This window comes from Lactuca virosa, chromosome 9, assembly GCF_052849685.1.
Source record: "Lactuca virosa cultivar CGN04683 chromosome 9, Lactuca_virosa_CGN04683_v6, whole genome shotgun sequence".
NCBI classification, from domain to species: domain Eukaryota; kingdom Viridiplantae; phylum Streptophyta; class Magnoliopsida; order Asterales; family Asteraceae; genus Lactuca; species Lactuca virosa.
In genome coordinates, this window is record NC_136434.1 from 7526064 (window position 1) to 7547952 (window position 21889).

Below are 21889 nucleotides of genomic sequence, written 5' to 3' on the forward strand. Positions count from 1 at the left end.
GGCTGGAGGGAGTGGTACCACCGAAACCGCACTCCATCCACCGCCACATAAGCGCCACGTCATTTTTTACCACACAAGTGTGGTTTCTTGCCACACCAAGGGAGTGGTGCCACACTTTTATTTTATTTTATTTTTGTTTTTTTAGCTATTCTAATTAAAACTTCTTTTTTAATAAAAAAACATAATTTTTCAGTACTTGAAAATTAAAAAAAACATTACATTGAAAATTCAAAAAACATTACATTGCATTACAAAAAAAAAAAAAAAAAAAAAAAAAAAAACGAAGAAGATAACACTTTTGAGAGAGATTGGTAATTTTTTTTTTTTTTAAATTTGAGAGAGATGGGTTTGTATCATGTGAAAAAAAAAAGTGTTTGTGTATATATAGGAAAGAAAGGCAAAAAGGAAAATAAAAATAAAATTCAACGGTCAAATATCTGACCGTTCCTTCCCCAACCAATCACATTGCATGGCTGCAAATGGCCGCACCACGGCAAAAACCGCACAAGACCGCAGTCTGGGGGCGGTGTGCGCCGCTGAGGTGGCACAAACCGCGGCCCCAGACCGCAGCCACACCCTCCAGCCTAACAAGTTATCTTTATGATCCACGACACATGAATTTCGGATCTAAACTTCAACTTTCATACTTGGTTTTATCTAGAAATTTAAGTGTGTTTGTGTGGTTATAAATAAGAACGCATAGTCGTGTCCTGGCATCTCATGTCTTTTTTGATTTTGGAGATTGGTGGGCTGGTTATTCCCCTGCCTTTTCCACTTCTAGAAAAGGACAAAGGACCTCCGATGAAAAGCATTTTTTATATTAACCCTTTGACACTTTTTTTAGTTGCGGGTGAGATAAGAGAAAAAGTTGCTTGAAACTGTTTCAGAATTTTTTGTCTTTTCACTTGAAGATCTTAGTTATTCTCAAAATCTCGGATTAAGATTATTAAAAAGCCAATGAAACCCTTGGAAATTACAGCATCAGTCCTCATGGTTTTAAAAGGCATGCATCTTGGTGTTGTGCTGTTTTCTAATTCATCAAATCGATCACTGGTTTTAATTTGCTAGTAGTGGGGCTTTGGCTTTATGCAAATGGCTTGTTGAGATGCACAGTTTTTTCCTGTGTGCAACATGTGATTATATAACACCGTTTTAAGTCTGACAAGCATGAGATATCCTACTGTTGTTTTTATTATTCTGTTGGTAATTCTCATCAAGGAGTACTATTTCTGAATGAATTTGTTAGTAAGTTTCACATGTCTAAATAAGTTGACATCTTATTACTGCCACGATAAGAAAGTTCTTGCTGGTTTTGAATACCGAGTGGAAACAGAAATCACTTCATATCTAACTAATCAAGTAAAATATCTATGTTATAAAATGACATCCGTTTAAGGTTTGGGTCGGTTTTTATTCTCAATTTTTAAACAAAGACCCAACCGATATCTCCTAAAATTTCGTTTTTTTTTCAGCAAAAAATCAAACCATGGATTTTTTTTTGAAACGGCTATGTTTTTCGGTTATTTTCAGATTAGAGGTTTACACTCATCTACTTGAGGAAAAGTTCTCTGAGAGCCGGTGCCTCTAGGATATTTTTCGTTTTTTATTTGGAAATTGCTCTTTTTTCTTTGGCTGGGTGGTGACACGTACATGCACGTCCTTTTTTTTTTTTTTTTCTTTGGATTGGTATATAGAGCATCTTTACTTTATAAAATTACATTATTGTTACTTTTAAGCTGGGTTCATACCTTACTTTCGTATGACTCCGTACAAGGTGGAGATGTATAACACTGTACCGAGACCCTATAAGAAACTTTTACGCATTAAAAAATGTTACTTCAAATTAAGCACAGTAACAACTTCTGCAATACATGGTATCTCTTGTTGCTTTTCAAAAGTAGGGAATTACATGTACGAGTTGGCACATGCATTATGGACTCATAAAGGAAAAGAACAAAAACCAGCAGAAAAGAAGGCCAAAAAACTTGCCTTTCCTGCTTTAATTAACAACTGTGGAACCATCAAATTGACCCTATAGTTGTATTAACGTACATAACTCTTACTTAATTTATACTATTAAATCTCGAAATTTTTTTAGCACGTTTCACTAAACCCATATAGCGTTAGAGCTAAGGAGCAATGGCACTAGCTGACCCTTGAGATGAAGGGTCATTATCTCATTGGCACCCCCAATCAGCTGCTGCCCAATGAAAACGGCTGGTATACTTGGCTTACACCCTAATCCCTTGAGCTCCTTCTCTATTTGTTGTCCCCTTGGATGCTCATCTAGCTCGTAAACAATTGGATTTGCTCCAAAACTTCTTATCAATGTCTGAATTGTATGGCACATGCAACACGAGGTTTTGCTGAATATAACCACCGACCTTTCATTCACCAACGCTGTAACTGAGGCCATTTTGGGAGCTTGTAGCAAACTAGCAATAGTATATCAGAAAACGAACAGCCTAAATTTGGTAAATCAAAGTTAATGCTAGAAGATATATGTAGAAAGCTTTAGGTTTTGTTGTGAGTGATCTGGACTCTAGCTTGTTAATGCTATATATATATATATATATATATATATATATATATATATATATATATATATATATATATATATATATATATATATATAGATAGATAATAAAGTCTTGAAGCATACTTGATACTGAAAAGGAGCGATTCTTTTTCCCTGAAAGATACTACAGTACAGTTCATGAGGCCTCACAACTGATTGATAACAAGTTGCTTATCCGTAGATTGATATGCAGTTATGCGCGGCAGCCTCTTACATCTTAAATGACATTCTTAACCTTGGTGCAGCCTTTAATTCTATGCTGCATTTATGTGTGGAAGGACAATATCGTAATTATGTTATCGACATAAATACATGTCTATTCACATTTCTATCCCACTGCAGCATCTTCTGAGGTAGAGCAAGATGCTTTCTAAATTGGGTAAACACCCTACATTTCTCATTACGAGATTCCATGTAATAGGAAGAAGGTGAGAAGTGCCCTTCCACCATGAAAAGATTTGGTAGCGCTAGAGTGATGAGAAAAGTGAGCATTTATAAAATTGTTCTCTGATCAAGTAGTTCATAGAAAATATAAAAAATAATGAAACCCACTGAACAAGCAAACAAGCAGCTAGCATATAATATTTACTTTATTCATTTGTGTTAATTAAATGATTTTCATCCACGTCGCTTGATTAGTCTATACATGATATGCACAAAAAATTATTTTACATCAAGTTATTCCTTGTGAATATGCCTGTTTAGGCATCGAATGTTTGGTTGTAACTTTGAATATAACAATTGATTGTGATGACATAAGTTAACAAAAAATCATGTCGGTTCACATGTCCCTTTAACTTGGTTAGGTTTGCAGGTCATGAGTTTTAATTAATAATATCAGGAATCCCGCCTTTAATAGAGAAACGATTAATAGCGTGCATCTTATTTTTATAACCTGGTAAAACATTTTTGGAGTTGTGCCATCATACCAAGACTAGCATTTAGCAATATGCATGAAAATTTTAACTCACGAAGATTTTTATGTGTATATTAATCCTTCTCGAACGGTGTAGAATATTGTGAATATATGTTTTAATTATAATAAAAGTGTCATTTGCTCTCTTTTTATCTCTCTTATTTATTTATTTATTTTTATTTTAGGCATGCTTGGTCTCAAAATTAAAGAATGCCATGGAAGTTAAGTTCACCTCTTTCACCCTTTCATTACATCCCATGTTTGTCAATGGTGAATAAGAATCTTATGTCCAATGTACAGTACATTGGAATCTGGTATTAGATACTGACTGCAGCCTTAATAAGGAAAGGAGAATTGTTGCTGTTCAAAAAATAATAATAATAATAATAATAATAATAATAATAATAAGGAAAGAACAATGATATGTCATAATGGTCTGGAGGAAGAATCGCATAACTAGCTCAAAACACACCGAAGGGTCATTTTTAGTTTGTTGCTACACTACCACATTATTTTTTCCTGTTAAAAGCTTAAGCTTATGTTAATTTAATATTTACTTCTTAATTATGTAGTTACAATTCTTTGAATATATATTTGGAGGCACATAACCTTGAGAAATTAAACTGTTAACATTTTTTGCTTACTATATTCTATATGTATGAAGTAAAATATTATGTTGTCATATTTATCTATTTAATTAGGGGCGTCTCAATCGAAGGGAAAATATATATGTAGGGGTAGAGAAGTATCATCATGGCTATATGCAAGGCCACGTCTTTGTATTTACTGATGATATTCTAATATGATCACTTTTCTTCTCTTTCTTACTCTTTTTCTTCAGTTCAGAATCATGGGCATGGATACATATTCCAAGGATATATGATGTATAAAGCCGTACAACATGGTATTTACGTTTGTTATTTCCTGGTGTTAGATATCGCCACATATATATATGCACCCAAAAAGACAATAGAAAAGGCTATAAAAACGAGTTGAGATCTGAACTTGGAATCAAATTGCAGAACTGGCCACAGAAAAAGCTAAGGGCCACTAGCAGGGTCACCAACTTACAAGATATCTCCCTAAGAAGTTAAATGCCTATCAATTAACTTAGACACCAGGCAATATTATATATATATATATATATATATATATATATATATATATATATATATATATATATATATATATATATATATATATATAGTCTCTTGTATTTTATCATCTCGGTTTTGCATATTGTTTAATTTTATCCCCTTGTTCTTTTGCTATTATTATTCAAGTGTATCTGTCTTGTGCAAATATACTTGAGTTTTCATAGGCACTGCTCGGTACGTATATAGGTATCTGTTATTGTTTACCTTTGAATAACTTACAATTATGATTTTTGACACATAAATTTAAGATCTAGATTTCAACTTTCATCTTTGGTTTTTATCCAGAAAGTGAAGCGTGTATGTGTGGTTAAAAATAGGAATGCATAGTCGAGTCCTTGCAGCACATGTCTATATTGATTTTGAAGATTTGTGGGTTTGTTATTCCCGCACCTTTTCCACTTCTAGAAAAGGACAGAGGATTGCCGATGATAAGCATTTTATATTGACCTTTTGAAACTTTATCTAGTTGCTGGTGAGATAAGAGAACATTCCTTGTAAAAAAGTAACTAAAAACTGTTTCAGAATTTCTTCTTTTCACTTGAAGATCTTAGTTATTCTCAAAATCTCGGATCAAGATCAGAAAAGAAACAAATGAAACCCATGGAAATTCCAGCATCAGTCATCATGGTGTTAACAGGCATCCTGGTGATGTGTTGTTTCCTGCTGGTTAATCAAATCACAAGGTTTTCTACTTGCGAGTAGTGATACATTGGCTTTATGCAAGTGACCTGTTGAGATGCACAGCTTTTTTCTCTGTGAAACATGTGATTCTGTAACACTTTTTAATGCCGATCTGACAAACATGAGATATCCTTCTATTGTTTCTCTTATCTTCTATGTAATTTTCATCAGACAGTACTATTTCTAAATAAATATCAGTGTCAGTTTTGTTGAATTAAAAGTATTGTTTCAACTAGTCTAGTGGAAGACATGGGAATGACTGGATAATGAAGTTGTAAAAATGTACTAGAACTATGATCAGTTGAGGGCTACACTGACAACATCAAGAAATACCACATAAAAAGACAGATCCAGATTGAGTCACTTAGTGACAACCATATGTGGATTTTAGGTGTAATGCAGACTAACATAAAGAAGTAATATACTAAGATGTGTACGTACTTAAGGTCATCTGTATAATCTTTTGTCATCATAGGATTTAACCAATTGTTAGTGACCAAAACACAATCTATTGAATTATGTCTTAGTCACAGTTGTTGAGAGAAAAGGATTGCAGATAAGAGATGTAAACTGGAATTTGAATTTAGTTATTACAGTTACTTTAGGTTGCGGTACTTTTATGCCTCTTAACTGTCCCTTATTAGTTGCTTTTTTATGAAAACTCTTATAGTGGCACAATGATGTTACAGTGTTGAAATATTATTACTGCTAGCATAAGCAAGTTCTTGCTGTTTTGGAACAAGTTTAACATGAAAAAGAATAGGGATGAGCACAGTTTGGTTCAGCTCGGTTTTCGCCTAAAACTGAAATCGAATGAACATAAATTCTCTGTTTCTAGCCCCAAGGAACCATATTTTTTGGTTTTTCTTACAACCAGATTGGTTCTGTTCTCTTTTCCAGTTTTCCGGTTGAATTCAAGATCCATAGAAACAAGTGGAGTAGATAGTTATTGAATTTCACAATATATAACAGCATTCTAGAAAATTATATCTAACAGGAGCTCATTGGAAACAAAGAGAATTTAAATAATTAATCAAGGAACTTGTAATTGAGACCAAATCAGAAATTTTTGGGCATAAATATTTGTTTCTTCAAAACACACTAACAACTTCTGCAAAACATGGTATCTCTTGTTGCTTCTCAAAAGTAGGGAAGTACATGTGCAAGTTGGCACATGGATTGTCATGGACTAATAAATAAAGAGAACAAAAACCAGCAGAAAAACTCTTCTTTCCTGTTCTAATAGCAACTGTAGAGGCATCAAACTGCTCTTATAATAATGTATTAACTCAACTCTAACTCTATACTGTAAAATATTGATACTTTATAACACGTTTCCTTAAACCCATATAGCGTTGGAGCTGAGGAGCAGTGGCACCAGCTGACCCTTGAGATGAAGGGTCATTATCTCGTTGGCACCCCCAATCAGCTGCTGCCCTATGAACACAGCTGGTACACTTGGCTTACACCCCATTCCCTTGAGTTCCTTCTCTAGTTGTTGTCCCCTTGGATGCTCATCTAGCTCGTAAACAGTTGGATTTGCTCCAAAACTAGTTATCAATGTCTTAATGGTATGGCACATGCAACATGAGGTTTTGCTAAATATAACCACCGACCTTTCATTCGCCAACGCTATAACTGTGGCCATCTTGGGAACTTGTACCAATACTTAAAACAGAAAACTAATTAACAGGCCAAATTTAGTGAAAGAAAGTCTTAGTGACTGATAGCTAGAGGCTATATGTATGAAACTTTAGGTTTTGTTGTGAGTGAACTGAACTCTTGCTAATGCTATATATATAGATAAGAAGTCTTGAAGTTCTTGGGTTGATGCGCTTACTTGACACTGAAAAGGAGAGATTCTATGGTATCATTCATGAGGCTTCACATCTGATTGATAACAAGTTGCTTATCCGTAGATTGATATGCACGGAAGCTTACATTTTGAATGACATCCTTAACCTTGCTGCAGCCTTTAAATTCTATGCTGAAATTATTTATGAAAGGGCAGCATCGTAATTAAGTTTATGGACATAAATATTAGTCTATTCATATTTCTATCCAGAGAATCTGCTGAGGTGGAGGAAGATGCTTTCTAAATTCTAAATTGGGTAGACACACTATCTTTTTCATTACAAGATTTTGTGTAATAGGAAGAAGGTGACAAGTACTCTCCAACTATGCAAAGATTTGGTAGCGATCGGAGTGATGAGAAAAGTGAGTATTTAGAAAATTGTTCTCTGATCAAGTAGTTGTTCATGGAAAATATCAAAAACGATGAAAACCACTTAACAACCAAACAAGAACCTAGCATAATATTTACTTTTTTCATTCTGCTTACACTAAAGGATTGTTATCCACGCCACTTGATTAGGCTATACATGATATGCACACATTTTTTTTTCACATCAAGTGATTCGTTGTAAGTATGCTGCTTTGGCATCAAATGTTTGGCTATAACTATGAATATAGCAATTGGTTGTGATGACATAAGTTAACGGAATCATGTTAATTCAAATGTCCATTTATCTTTGTTGCATGTCATTAACTTATGAATAATAAAAAACGCCTTTAATAGCTTTTCATAATAACCAAATAGAAACCATTAATTTATCTTTGAATATAGCAATTGGTTGTGATGACATAAGTTAACCGAATCATGTTAATTCAAATGTCCATTTATCTTGATTGCATGTCATTAAATTATGAATAATATCAGAAAAGACGCCTTTAATAGCTTTTCATAATAACCAAATAGAAACCGTTAATTTATCTTCGAATCAGTCGAGTTACATCAAGAAGATTTTGAAACGGCTCGAAATAGAAGGTTCAAAGGCATGTAATATACCCATGTAGATGCACGTTAAGCTTTATGGTAGTGATTATCCCAACTCTAAGACGAATACAACCTATATGAGCAAGGTATCTTATGGGAGTGCGGTTGGGAGTTCGAACAATATACAGGAAATGGTTTGTATGTGATTGGAAATGCTGCAAGCTGTTAGTGTCTTAGGGGTTGTTTGGTAGTCTTTTAATTTTTCAGTTAAGAGGCACATTTTTTATTTTTTAGATTCAGAGAGTTTGATAGCATCTTAATTGTCATCTCTTAATTTTTAAGAGAAAGAGTTGTATCTGAATAAAAAAGGATGAACGTCTTTCTAATTCATATGACCGCCTCCTTTTTCCCTCCCACTGCCCTTTCTGACCTCTTAAAAATCCAAAGCCCTTTAAAAATTCAGATTTTGCCAAACAACCTCTTAGTCGGTTCATGTCCAAATGGGTAAAACACATTGGAATGCCATGAAGGGCATATTACGGTACTTGCATGGAACTAAATAAGGGGTTATTGATAGGTGTTGGTCGAGAGTATGATTGGTTACTGCAACTCCAACTATGTTAGTGACTAAGATCGTTTTTAGTCAACCTCCGGTTATGTGTTTAACTTTGATGGGACCACCATTTGTTGGCGTTTAAGGTTGTAATTCATTATTGCTTTCTCAACTACCAAGGCCGAGTTCATCACCATAGTTAAATCAATGACAGAAGCTTTGTAGTTGCGACATCCTCTAAGTGACTTTGATTCAGTGGTGGTATATTGTTATAGCAAAATAACGATTCATTTGGATGGAAATTTGGCTTTTAGCTTAACGATATAAAATATTCACATTCAAAAATCATTTCTTGTGCCCATGCATGAAGAGAATATGATTTCACTCCAAAAGATTCACACTGATGATAACGTATGTACGCGTTTACCACAACTCTTTCCGTTGGGAAGTTTGAGCATTCCCTGGGCATCCTTCGCTGATCAAGTTAGATGTTGTCTAATCATTTGGGGAGAGACGGTTTTAGACATCTTGGACTATTGTTCTGGTAAGTGTAGGATATGACACATTAGTCACATAAATGATAACATGTGTATGCGTTTACCACGACTCTTGTCGGTATGAAGTTTGAACATTGATTGGACATCATTTGTTTGCTTAATTATGATGTTTTCTGAGCATTTAGGGAGAGATGGTTTTAGACAGCTTGTACTATTGTTTTGATACTTGTAGAGTACGACCCATTTATTAAAATTTATCATTTTGGGTTTTAGGGTAAGTGGTGTCTACGTGCCTTTGGAGTTTAGAAGATTATTTTGGTACATTTGGAGTTTTGGGTGCATTAGCATCAAGGTGAAGTATTGTAATTTGTGATACACAATGCATATCTACACATGAATATTGGACATTGCTATACAAAATATACAAATGTCGTGACTTTGCCACCACATACGGTCAAGGATCTAGGTCACTGGATATGGGCATATTTCTATTTAAAAATCTATTATCCACTCGAGACCTACTTGATATCTCTCTTACGACTTTGAACTTACAAATTCCATATATATTAGAGAAAGCCATTAGTGATGGATATGTTCTTGAGCAGGAAACCAAAAAAAACTTTTATTAATTACAATCACAAAACGCACACAAATTACATCACATTACACACTTATATATATATATATATATATATATATATATATATATATATATATATATATATATATATATATATATATATAGGGTTAGGTTATTTTGTTTTTACTAAGTATTGTGTGCCTATGAAATTGATTCTGAGCCAATCATTTGGGATAATTTAAGTAAGGGTTCTATATTTATTAACTAATTAAAAATAATCAATTTAATCACCATAAGGGTATTCTGGACAATTAACTATATTTAAAAAAAGAAATTTTCGGAAATTTAGGGATAATTAGATATCCTAATTTTAAAAATCTGAAAATCTTATTCAATATTAATTCCAACGTATTTTTATAATGACCGAATTTATTCTGTCAGAATGATATTTTTTTAGAATGTTATATTCTATGAGAATGTCAGAATACATATTCTACATGTTTTGATTGAATGACAGAATACATATTATAGAATGAATATCAGATCATATCATTCTTCAAACGAAATAACAACATGTTTTGATTGAATGAACTTTCTAAGAATAACAAATTCTTTGATACAAGTTAAATTTTTGTCATCACATTCTTAATAAATAAAAATCTTAATATACTATTCTATCATAATGAAACACTCATTAATAACAAAACAAACACAATTGGTAGATTATTCTAACTGGATATTCTACCAGAATATATACTATAATATATAGTCGTATCATTATATTGTAAATTATTATGTCAGTGCTTTCTTTTGTGAAGATCATTGACCATTGTTCATCTTCATCCCACATGCCATCATCCAACCTTCCAACACTTGATCATCAGGTTCCTTTCACACATTCTTTGAGAATAAATTCCTTCAAATTGAGTATTCGATGAGAATAACTGCCATGAAATCGAATATGTAAGAGTAACATTTTATACATTCACCATGAGCATTCTAAATTCTGTGCATTCTAAAAGAAAAAACTATAAATTATGGAAGAAATCATGATAAAAGATTAATCCAGTTGCAATAAAACCCTAGAAAAATCATTCTTGTGTGATTTTACCATAATCATTCTTATGTGATTATACTAGAACTACAATTCTGGCAGAATCATTCCTATGTGATTCTGCAAGAATATAATACTCTTTACACATTATTCAAATAAAAAAATACATTAGATGCAAAATATTCTTAAAGAATGAAACAGTTAAAGATGAGAATAACACCCGATGATGATGTAAGATAGCTATTCTAATATTTCAGTTATTTGATCACTAAGTAATAACATTATAGCACACAAATAATAACATTAATAGAGATAATTTGTGGTACTCCTGGTTCAGTAATTACATCAAACACATGGTGGGAATTGATGAATTCTAACAGATTTGTACTAGACATTTCGGTTGTCCATGAGAATTGGGAGTATTTCCTGCAAATTGCCAAAGTATTTACAGAACTGAATTTAACCTGGGATCTATGCTGATCACAGATGACTAACCGAGCAACTGGAAATCGTTCCTTTACAATAGCCTCAGCATCACTAATAAGAGCTCTTAACAACTGGGCAAATGCCTGCAAACCAGTTAACATGTTCCATGATTGAGCTCTCAAAATAGGGTCCATATTTGGGGAAATCCAAGGAAAAGAAACAACATGTACCTCGTGTTCAGGCTCGTTCTGATACCCAGCTTTGCGCCATTGAGCAAGCGTAGATCCATGAAATACAACGACTGTAAAATAGGAATCTAAAAGAAGGATTCTGTCTGGAGCGATAGAAGCGACGTCTAAGAGAGCTGGTTAAGACCTAAAACACAATTCCAAGTCATCTCAATCTCCAAAACGATGAACGAACCCAATCACGCTAAAAGAAAATAGATTCAATATTCAAATATACCTGTACGAATTGAGAGCGTCGCATATTGATTAGGATTATGCGAGATCAAGAATCGATCGTCAGGAGGGAAGAAAAGGGGTGCGTGCATTTCTCTTCTCCATCTCGTGTGTGCGCATCAGAAAAAAACGAAGAAGCGATCGACTCCTTCTATCTGTGGTGTGCGTCGACTGGAAGAAGAAAGAAGAAATCAAGGTCTTGATCGGTTGTGTTGTGGGGTGTCGGTCATTCATCTTGGTAATTCCTTGAATATAAGACACGATGCAAGAGAGAGACTAGGTCAAAAATATTGATTTTATTTCCTTAATTGCAGGATTTCAATTAAATGATTCCTTAATTAAAAAGTACAAAATGTCCAGAATACCCTTAAATGATTTATTTAATTGTTTATCATTTCTTGAATTCTCATTGGTGCATTTAGGCACACAATACTTGCTAAAAACATTTGAACCTAGCTCTTTCTCTCTCTCTCTCTCTCTCTCTCTATATATATATATATATATATATATATATATATATATATATATATATATATATATATATATATATATATATATATATATATATATATATATATATATATATGATAGCGTGCCCCCTGGAATGGGCCACGACTCATGACAGAGACACCATCGGGTGGGCCGCACGGCCGGGAGCTTCCCAGACGGCCGCCCCAGCAAAGTCGAGTCAATAATACTTTTCGCTCCACGACAAGCCCAACGACTTCATGCGACAAGGAGTAAACTCATAGCATTACCACCTGAACCAATCGTTAGCTCTGACAGAAAGAGGAGTATGATTATCCAATCAGTGCGCCCGATTCTGTCGGATCTGACGCCCTTGTCGTGTACGGACTAACAGAAGGCCGCAATATAAAAGGTCTCTTCCACTGACCGGGAAAGTAATCTATCTCTCTCAGACTCTTACACTCACTCTCAGATAAGATACTAACTTGATTGTTTGAGCGTTTTGCCGGAATCACCTCCCGAAGAACGGTTGAAGGCATTGTATCGTGTTGTGATCTCGCAGACTACATCGGAGCAGAAAGGATCTCCTACCAAGTGTCTCGAATCGAGGTCACATCATTTGGCACCATCCGGTGTGTGACAACTAATATACAAAACCACACATCAACAAACCTTGAAGATGACCGACAAAACCAACGAAATGCTGAAGAGCCCGATACGGTCGATGACATCCCTAGAACCAGTCAACACCCCCGTATCAATGCCAAACCAGCCTCTGATAATCACGGATAACATGTTATTTCTTGGTGACTCAACATCAATCAACGTACCGATTAGCGAAGTATGGCGACCAACACCATCATCCTCCATGCCACCACCACCTGAGTTTTCAACGAACAACCAGCAACCGGCGTCCATTTTCACTCAAACATCCATACTGACAACAATCCAAGCTACTAGAGGACATAGCGCTTTTGCTTGTGCATTTGCGTGGGATTCTTGATGATAGAAGCAGTTAGGTCTGGAAAGTTTCTGAGGTCTCCATCTAAGATTCAAAAGGTCTTTGAGTTGTTGGGTCTTTATCTGGGAGATTATCTTGCGTTGTGTTATACATTCTAAGAGTCATGGATGGTATATATCTGTTTGAGTTGGTTTGAGTGGGGTTTTTCTGCAACGTCAGTTGGTGATAGTTCGAACCCAAGTGGGGGAGAACTGGGCATGCTATTTGAAAGATCATTGATCTGTTTGAGTTCGTGGTTTCAGAAGAACGGGTTATAGGGATTGGCGGTCCGGATATGCGAGGCTTTGGTTCAAGATGTGGTCAAGACGGGGTATAAAGCAAGTTAACCTTTGTTGTATGAGCTCAGGAGTGAATGAGTCGTTTTCGCAACAGGAAGTTGTTGGTCAGGGATGTAACATCCCAAAACACGAGGGTAAAAATTTCATTTTTAAAACAATCAAAACACCCATTTATCATTTAAACAAATCCTTAAAGATATCTTATAATAAAAACAGTTATCAGAGTACAATCCCAAAATCTCAAAGTTGCGGAAAATATGGTGTATGCGCCGTGATCAAGCCGGGCCCTTCCCTTTCGAATCGGAAGTACCTGAAACCATAAACAACAACTATAAGCACAAAGCTTAGTGAACTCCCCAAATACCACATACCAGACATAACATACGAGCCATACATAACATACATATCCAACATTCAATAGGGAGTGCTATGTGCCAACCATAGTCTTGCCATTATGCCACGAGCCGTATCATGGTCTTTCCTTGCTAGGCCGGGGGCCAAAACCCTGGGTCTTACAGACAAGTGCCAGGAGCCACCTGCTGGTCTTCCATGCAAGCATCACAAAGACAACTAGCATAATCTACAACTACTTATCTACTTAACTGTTAGAGTCCAAACTCTGGTCTTGTATACAGATTTGCCAGGAGCCAACTCTTGGTCTTTCATACAAATGCCAAGGGCCACCCCCTTCTCTTCTTATAATACAAAAACCAAATGGGCCGACATTGGTGCCTTCGACCCATAGTACAGTGAGGAGACTCACCTCGCACTGCTGAATCACACTGATAATCCCTGGCTGTTGGTCCGATAATTCCCAAGCTATCACTATCAATTGATACCAAATTAACACTTGGGTCCCAAACCAAAACCAACAATCCATACATGTGGTAAAAAGACCATTTTACCCCTCACCTAGTTTGGTCCAATACTAGGGCCCAAACTGACATTCAAAAAGGCCCACAACCAAATAATCATCCAAAGTCCACTTAAGACCCAATTTCCCAAATTGGGCCCAAACCCTTACATGGGCCTTACCCTAAAGCCCATTAACTTTTCCCTAATCCAAAACACTTGTTCTCAGATGGCCCAACAATTCCCCAAGCAACCAAGCCCAAAATATAGCCTAAACCGGAAGCCCAAACATGGGAGGCCCAATAAACCGAGTACGCAGGGCGTACTCAACACGTACGCGTAGTGTACTCGCTTGGAGGGTTGTACGCTAAGCGTACCTGCTTGTACGCCCAACGTACTCACCATCTTCAGCCCAAATCTTGATTCAACACTTAATCCCTTAAGACAAAGCTTCCAAAACATAAATCTGACTTCCTTGAGCTGGATTATCACGTAAAGTTGCTAACTTTACGTTCATGCATGGCTAAATAAAGATCTTTAAGCTTAAAAGGGACTTAATGAGTGACTTACTGCATGCATGATACCAAAAATCTCATAAAGCTTGCACCTTTATGCTCAAGGAGACCAAAACAAACTCAGATCTAAAAGAACAATCCCTTAAACGACTTAATTCTTCCATTAACCCAAAAAGGGACCAAAAGGATAACAAACTAACTAAGAAGAGATCTAAACATATACAAGCCAAGATGCAAACTTGATACCTCAGAAATCTTTCCCATAAGATGATGATTCTGTATCTAAAGCCTTTTCACCAAGCAAGGCAACTTCAAGTGTAACATCCCAAAAATTCAAGCCAATTTAAAACTTTTAAAACATTTAAAACCATTAAGTTATTACAGTTTGTTTTCAAAATAGTTTAATCATCAGAGTATCCCTAGAATCAAATCATAAAATCATGATATATGAGGAGTTGTACGATCACGCCTTCGCCTTGCCGAGATATCTGAAGTACCTGAAACAATAAACTGAAACTATACGCACATAGCTTAGTGAGTTCCCCCAAAATACCAACGCCATACAAATATAACCATATCATATAACAAATACAGAACAGTGTGCATAATGAGCCTTCAGCCTGACTGGACCGCCTCTCAGGGCCTACAGTCTATCTGGACCGCTCCCGAGCCTTCGGTATGACTGGACCGCCTCGCAGGGCCTACAGCCTATCCTGACCGCTCGCCGGGTATGTTGGCCTACAGCACAAAGCAGGACCGCCTCAACCCAACCCAACCACAATGTCGACATACGTATAACACATAATCAAACAATAAGCACAAATCATACAGACTGCTAAGCATAGCATCATCTTATCTACCAGGATACCGATCTAACAGATCATAACAGCATAACAACACCCTAACTATCATGGTACCGATCTAACAGATCATAACACATATCACCACCCTAACTACCAGGGTACCGATCTAACAGATCATAACATCATAACAACACCCTAATTACCAAGGTACCGATCTAACAGATCATAACAGCATAACAACACCCTAATTACCAGGGTACCGATCTAACAGATCATAACAGCATAACAACACCCTAACTACCAGGGTACAGATCTAGCAGATCATGAACGCATAACAACATACTAAATGCAGGATAATAATCCAAAGGGACCGACCTAGTGTCGTAGACCCTGTTAGTATAGTGAGGAGAACTCACCTAGCATTGCTGAAGTCCTGCAGACAAAACTCCAGCTGCTGGTTGACAGCTTCCCGAACTGTCAACATCAAACAATACCCAATTAATAATTGGGTTCCAAGCCCACGGTCCAACTCACACTCCAAAAGACCCAAAAGTCAAGTAATGGGTCAAAGCCCAACATATGGCCCATTAATAATCAAATTACCAAAGCCCAAGTGAAATTAGGATTTCACATAAAATGACAATTAGGGTTAAGTGTTTCTCACTTAACCCATTAAGGAATTAATCCATTAAGCCCATTACTCTACTGGATAAATCATATGGTGTAATTGGGTGTAATTCACAACTCCATTTCCAATGGCCCAAATGTGGGTTTCTTCATGAAATGATGATTAGGGTTAAGTGTCCCTACTTAACCCATTAAGGACTTAATTTATTAAGTCCAATATTGCCTTAGATTAATTGCAAATGATTATTAATTAACATTTTAAGTTTATAAAATAATTCCCGTGTGTGTCCCGATTAATCCCAAAATTAGGGTTTTAAGCCATTAGGGTTTCCTACCCAATACTAGCCCATTAATCAATTGGTTGGGCTTTTAGGTCACTTTGGGGCCTCATTGGGCGCATTAGGGTTTTATTAGGTCAATTAGGGTTTCCTAGGGCCCATTAGGGCTTCATTGGACCCATTTTGTCCAAGCATCCCCCAAACGAGTCAAACCACTACAAGAAAAATGACTTACATTCACACCAAAAAAGTGTGACCATATGCATATAGTGACATTTTATTTTTTCACTGAAAGTGTGACGGAAGGTGACGCCATCGTATGGGTCTTCTGGTCACTTTAAAATGTAGTGTCCGTATGAGATGAAAACATGTGGCCGTATTATAAAAGTGTGGCAAATTTGTACGGAAATTTTTTTCATAAATATCCAATATTGTAGCGTTAAACCGTCAATAGACACATTTATTTAGTAACTGTGGTGACTGTATATCACCAACTTGCGACATTCATGATGTTTTAGTGTAGTTGTTTTCTTTTATATTGTCACACAGTTTAAATTTTGTTAAGACTATTGTGTTGGTAAATGGACACATATAATTAATTCCATAAGTGACGAATTGCTAATAATTAGTCACAAAAAACAATCAAATTTTGTGACTATAGCCTATCGTACAGAGACACACAATTAAGTGAAATACAATCATAAGTATTATAAAGACACACATTTTGTTAAAATTAAGGACTATTCGGCATCGTAATAAGACTATTGGGTATATTTTAGATACATATAATTACGGTGAACATGACTATGTTAGGTAAATGGACACATATAATTAAATTTATAAGTGACGATTTGCTAGTATTTTGTCACAACAACAATCAGTTATGGTATCTATTGTTAACCATTTAGCCACACGTTAAAAAATGATGTAAAGTAACCATTGTATAATTATAGAGACATTGAAAACCAATAAAACATGACCAAATTTATATTAAAGCCTCTTTAATTTAATATTTATTGTTACTTTTTATACAAATTTAGACACACCAAAATAATTTAAATTAAAGTAACCAAACCCACCAATATGAAACAAAATTAAAATTCATAATTTGATATTAATAATAATTAAAATCCAAATCCATACATTAAATTCCTAATTAAAATACCAAAAAAAAAAATTGTTCTAATTTCAAGAATTTAAATAATGGTAAAAAAATCAAACACATCATAAACCAAAACCTAAACATAACTAGGCATTCTTCTTATTTGTATTGCTCCTTGTCTTCTTGAGAAGGGCATCCGATGAGATGTAAGTTGGTTTCCTTTTCTTTGAGTTTTGATGTTGATGTTCTTGATGTGATATAATTTCTGGTACCTATAACAACAACATTGAAACAAAAAAATTGAGTACATCAAAACCTTAGTATACTACTAAATGAAGAAAATAAAGTGTAATGCAGAAAGTAGTGAACATAATTAAACAAACCTTTGACTTGGGTTGCACAAGGTATTTTGGCCATGGAACAAAACTTTTATATGCATCCTCAACTAATGTGAATTCTCCAGTTTTATGGGGTAGAAATGCTTGTTTTATTACCACTTCATCAATGGAAACTTTATAGCAATCATCTTGTGGAGGAACTCCATGAATGAATTGTCTTTCTGATGATAAGTGAATTGTACCACGAGCAACGATGTTCCTTTTATACGGATGTGATAGTGTACACTTGATTGGCTACAATGATAAGTAATATTAGAATCAGAGAAAAAAGACAGAAATGTATATTCAACATTTAAAAAACACTTACCTGGTGAAGGGGTTTATTTGGTGAAACTGTTGGTATGTCAGGATTGATAGTGGCAGTCTTAGAGTCAACAACTTTTCTGGTGGGTTTTGTATTTGCCTAATATAAAGGTTTAAGACATATATGTAAAATTATATTTTAATATAAAAGATAAATTAAAAGTGTTGAAAACTGTAAAGTAAGTATAAACTATTGTTGCAGATTTCATGGAAATCAATTGTGTATCGGGAGTTGCAGTTGTAGAGTTGGTTTGAACTTGTTTCTTGGTGGGTTTTGCAATAACCTAAATAAATTAAAGTCCCAAGTGAAAAAACAGAAATTAGTATAAAAAAAGTATATCAATGATTATCTTATAAAATGATTACATACTGGTGTTACAGGTTCTGATGGTTGCTTGGTTTTGAGACTAACAGGAGTTGTTTCACTACTTTCAACAATCTTGTCACTTGAAATACCCTAGCAAATATAAAGAAACATGGAAAATGTCTAAAAAAATGCAATTTACAAGTAACATTGAAAATACATGTTGTTAATAAGATTACTTACAACAGCATGAGACAGATTTTGAAAGTCGGCTCCTTTTGCATTAAGATGAGCCAAAACTAGCTTTAGTGTTTGATCTTGTTCATTAACCTTTGTAGACAAAGCCTTGAGTTCAACATCTTTTTTCTCAAACTCAAGTTTTCCATTATGCAGTGCAACTTTAAGATCTTTAATTTCTTCCTTAGATGATCCTTTGCTGCGAGGAACATTGAAATATCTGTTGTAAGTGACTCCTGTGCCGACACCCTTTAAAAATCCTCCCGTTTCCTTGCCAAAAACTAAGGTCATGGCATCCGTTCCTGGTTCAACATTAACTTGTCCTTCTTTTATATGCTTTTCTTGTTCCATCTAGCACACAAAATATTAATAATTATTGTCCTAATAAAACTGATTAAAATCTTTATAGTAATAGTAATAAAAAAGTTTATTGAAGTTACTAGTTTATCCGCCATGATTTTAACATCTTCATCCTTAAATACTCCTTTACTTTCACGTCCTTTACACCACATAATTGACCTTGGGGGCATTTCTTCCTTTGAAATCACTTTCTCTTCAATCTTGATAAAAAAATTAAATTGTAAACAATATAAAATAAAATTCTGTTAAGTAGCATACTATGAAGGTAATATAAATGATCATATAGCTAAAAACAAAGCTTACCAACTTCCGCCTAAGAGTAATATACCCCCCTCGTCCCATCCGATGAGCGTACTTTGACATCTTGCGCACTTTGACTGTCTTTTGTGACACAACCTGTCTAAAAAAAAGATTTGTCAAGCACTTTTTGGTAATTTGATGATAAATGAATGAAGAAGTTTTGGGAAAAAGTTGTAACATTAAACTCCTCAGATTGTGTATATGTCACAAATTTGTTCCAATCATCTTTTTCAGTAATTATTGCCCAATATCGAACAGGGATTTCTCCAAGCTTTTTGGAATTCCCTAGATGTGGCTTGATGTAAGCTGCATACAATTTCCTTCTGAAGTTTCGTAGAAGGATACCAAGCCTATTCATCACAAATCTTTTTCCAGTTTCATCAACTTTAAAATAGCGCTAAAATGAAACAATAATGAATTTGTTAGTATTTAATACATGATTTGTAAATAAAATATGAGATGCAGTTAAAAAAAGTGAAAATAATATTTACTGTAATCTCTTCCCAAAGTTTGTCCTTCACTTCCGGTTTTACTTTCTTCCAGCAAAGAGCACTTAATCCCACCTTCTCGCGGACAAGATCTCCCAAATAACTAACAAACACTGCATTATTCTTCCCTATAAACTTACCGAATTCATCAAACTTCACACGTTTTTTTCTACCACCGGAATTGACATACTCAGTCTTCAGCTTTGGCAATCGAGTCAATCCCCTCTTCCTAGGTGACCCTGTAGGAACTTTGCTTTGCATTTCTTCTTCCGAATCTGAATGGCTATTGTATTCAATGTCTTTATTTTCACCATCTTCTATGTCCGATTCATAAAATTGTGTTCCATCATCTTGCTCAAATTCCATATCATAGTCAGACATATCCTCATGTTGTTCCTTGTTCACCTCCATGATTCTTCTGTTGACATGAAACATATGAATTAAGTTTGATTATTTGTATGTTTAATAAAAAGTATGACTAACTTATATTACATACAAAATTTCACATACACATTTCATCGAACTGTTAGTGTGCAACAAGCACAGTAATATGAAGAATCAAAAAATTTATGTTTTATGTATAATCCCCTAATCAATACAATCAATAACATTGACACAATATACAGAGAATATACTTACAGTAGAAATGCGTGATGAATGTTGTCGAATGATGAACTGAAATATAATCCAACTGGGATCGATATAACCTAGATAAAAACCACACAATGGTTGCAAAAATCAAAGACTTTTAAATAATACATTGTTAGTACACCCTAATTTGAGGGTGGTTACCAAATTTACCGGATTTTCCTTCATCTGATGGATTGATCTTAATTTTGATTGATGAATTCAAATTTTTTCCAAATTTTGATCTGATAGTGAACTCACACGATGAGAAGCATAAATCGTGGTTTGGAAACATGTTCTGGCTTTTGAAATATTATTACGAGTTATTAGATATAAATAGAAATGTTACAACTTTGGTCCTTGTAAATTAACAATTTTACGTTAGGATACAACTATATCACTATTGGAAATAAAAAATATTTAACATTTAATTATGTATATGCAATGGGATAATAGTATAATAAAACGAAAATAAGATAAAGGTCTAGTTAGCTTAATAATTTTTCCGTGTGAACACTTTGTTAAGATTTTTTATTTTATTTTATATTAAGTTAGAAAAAAAATCCATACAACTACTATAAACCCATTTCGGTCCTAAACCCGTACCCATATTAGAAACCCAATTTGGTCCCAAACCATTACCAACACCCCTACATGACCTAATGATGGTCAACCATAACCAACACCCGACCACCTTCAACCCATACCCGTATTAGAAACCCAATTTGGTCCCAAACCATTACCAACACCCCTACATGACCTAATGATGGCCAACCATAACCAACACCCGACCACCTTCAACCCATACCCGTATTAGAAACCCAATTTGATCCCAAACCATTACCAACACCCCTACATGACCTAATGATGGTCAACCATAACCAACACCCGACCACCTTCAACCCATACCCGTATTAGAAACCCAATTTGGTCCCAAACCACTACCAACACCTGGAAACCATACCCATATTAATTTAAAAAATGATTTTATATATATATATATATATATATATATATATATATATATATATATATATATAATTAATTTATATTTAAATTTATATTTTGTATGGTAATAATAAAAACATAGAAAGTATGGATGTTACACTTATTTAATATTATATATATATTAATGTAAATAATATATTAATTTATAACACAATATCGATAATCATTATCACAGGCGTCGTTCAAATTGCACCTCCCCTGTAGCCTGCTATTAATCGGAAGTGATGGCCTGCGTCGATGT

At 34.8% G+C, this 21889-nt stretch overlaps 1 long non-coding RNA gene and 2 pseudogenes across 1 annotated transcript; all 3 read right to left on the reverse strand.

The window, feature by feature from the left end:
- Window positions 1–1853: 1853 nt before the first annotated feature.
- On the reverse strand, window positions 1854–2535 carry LOC145138394 (monothiol glutaredoxin-S6 pseudogene; annotated as a pseudogene).
- A 3801-nt stretch (window positions 2536–6336) lies between these two features.
- Window positions 6337–7090, reverse strand: LOC145138103 (monothiol glutaredoxin-S6 pseudogene; annotated as a pseudogene).
- Window positions 7091–18517: 11427 nt separating this feature from the next.
- On the reverse strand, window positions 18518–18950 carry LOC145136531 (uncharacterized). Its single transcript, XR_013720522.1, has 3 exons — window positions 18872–18950; window positions 18695–18781; window positions 18518–18608 (listed from the first exon to the last, which is right to left on the reverse strand). It is a non-coding gene; the product is annotated as an uncharacterized LOC145136531 (long non-coding RNA).
- Window positions 18951–21889: the final 2939 nt, after the last annotated feature.